This window comes from the organism of the source record quoted next, unplaced genomic scaffold (assembly GCF_019419815.1).
Source record: "Pyrus x bretschneideri cultivar Hongxiangsu unplaced genomic scaffold, Pyrus_bretschneideri_v1 Contig57, whole genome shotgun sequence".
NCBI classification, from domain to species: domain Eukaryota; kingdom Viridiplantae; phylum Streptophyta; class Magnoliopsida; order Rosales; family Rosaceae; genus Pyrus; species Pyrus x bretschneideri.
The window spans coordinates 1672143-1674370 of NW_025999795.1; the positions used below are offsets into that span (position 1 = coordinate 1672143).

General features: G+C 42.3%; 1 long non-coding RNA gene across 1 annotated transcript; it reads right to left on the reverse strand.

Moving 5' to 3' along the window:
- Positions 1 to 24: 24 nt before the first annotated feature.
- On the reverse strand, positions 25 to 1006 carry LOC125471094. The gene is made up of 3 exons (XR_007253365.1): positions 726 to 1006; positions 521 to 631; positions 25 to 67 (listed from the first exon to the last, which is right to left on the reverse strand). It is a non-coding gene; the product is annotated as an uncharacterized LOC125471094 (long non-coding RNA).
- Between the last annotated feature and the right edge of the window lie 1222 nt (positions 1007 to 2228).

Consider the following 2228-nt stretch of genomic DNA (forward strand, 5'->3'; position numbering starts at 1 on the left):
TGGTATGTGGAAGGGTCGTAGCCCCCCTGCCTCGCGTGAGCACGCTCGTCCTCGGGATACGTGTCACCTATATGCGAAAATACTATAAAAACGTTAATTTTAAAGCACATAACCTTCCGTTCAAAATAACTTCTCATACATTGCTCAAAATGGACAATTGAATATACCAACGTGCTCTACACAACCTCAGGATCACAACCATATTTTTAGAAAAAATTTCCACCGCCGCACGCGCCGGCCACGCGCAGGCACGTGCCTGGCACACTGACGGCGTCAACTGACGCCGTTAGGAATATTCCGTCAAAACTGACAGATTCCGTTAACGGCGTCAGGAATATTCCGTCTCCTTCTCCATTCAATCTCCGGCGTCGTCGCCGGCGCCGGAAACTGGAAAACCTGTAAATTACGTTTTCTCGTTCGTTTTTCCACCATTTTCCATGATTCTTGCACCATTTTAACCCTTAGAACTGGTAGAACACGTCCATATAAGTTTTAAGGACTAAAACTCACGAGAACTCACCTGTCACCAATTACCAAAACCGGTCAAACTCGAACCAGGCTAATCTGACGTCCAATTCCGTCCAACGATGCACTCCCAAGCTCCTTGGGACCTCACCAACACATCTACAAGCTTCAAAAGTCCAAAAACTAACTAGATTAATCTTGCATGAACAGTGACTAAAACGGACCTTGTGAAATCGACGTGAAAACGTCGAGGTTCTTACCTGATATTGGTATGATCTTGCTCCCCACGACCTCACGATCTCAACTGTGCCCTTAGTTCCTTCGATCTGTGGTGAAATAGTGTAGTTGTAGGTGTGTCCGTACGAGTTTGAAGGAAGAAGAAGAATAATAGAGGACTCGGGAGAGAGAGAGAGACAGGGAAAGAGACTGAGAGAGGGATAGGGACAATGAGGGTGTGTGTGGGTGGCCCAGCACCTGCCAACACCACACCAAGTAACCAAAAACATAACAAAACAAACTAGGGCTAAAAGGGTCATTTCACCTATGCGTTTCGATAGTTTCGGGACGGGATGTCACACTCAACCTCTTTTTTGATTTGCTTATTATTCTATCTTGTAGGTAGTTATTTTTATTTTTATTTTTGGGTCAAAAAAAGAAAAAAGAAAAAAAAGAACTAGAAACTACTAGGTAAGATGGATGCCTATCAGTAAGGTGACTAAATTGACTATATATATATATATATACATATATATACATATATATATGTATATATGTATATATGTATATATATGATTGCAAGCATGTACGTGGAAATTTGATCTCTGAATAAGGAAATTTGATTTTTTATTTTTTATTTTTGGTTTAATACGTAACTTCTTGATCTGTCATTTTATTTTGGGGTTTTTGAACTTTAATCCTTGAAGAAGATTAAAATTCAATAAAAATCTGGTGTTAGATTGGATATTGATTTTAGTCCTCTAATGTGTACTTAATCCAAATTCATATTACATTTTTGTTTTAATATTTAATAGATATCTTGTCACATCTCAGATCGGCTCCGCCGTAACATGATATTATCCGCTTTGGATTTACCATTACCTCACAGTTTTGTTTATAAGAACTCACACGAGAACTTTTCAGTGGGTCACCCATCTTGGGGTTGATCTCACCCAAACTCGCTTAACATTAGAGTTCCGATGGAACCCAAAGCCAGTGAGTTCCCAAAAAGCCTCGTGCTATATGGAGGTGGGCATGTATATATAAGGCACATCACCCCCTCTCAGTTGGTTGATGTGGGATGTTACAATCCACCCCTTTACGGGCCCGATGTCATCGTCGGCACACTCGCACCACATGGCAGAGTGACTCTGATACCATTCTGTCACATCCCAAACTGGCTCCTTCGTAGCATGATATTGTCCGCTTTGGGCTTACCATTTTCTCACGGTTTTGTTTCTAGGAACTCATGCGATAACTTCCCAGTAGGTCACCCATCTTGGAATTGCTCTCGCCCAAACTCGCTTAACTTCGAAGTTCCGATGAAACCCGAAACCAATGAATTCCCAAAATGCCTCGTGCTATATGGAGATGGGCATGTACATATAAGACACATTACCCCATCTCCGTTGGTCGACGTGGGATGTTACAATCCACCCCCCTTTGGGGCCCGACTTCCTCGTCGACACACTCGCACCACAAGGCAGAGTGGCTCTGATACCATTCTGTCACATCCCGGATTGGCTTTACCGTAACACGATATTATC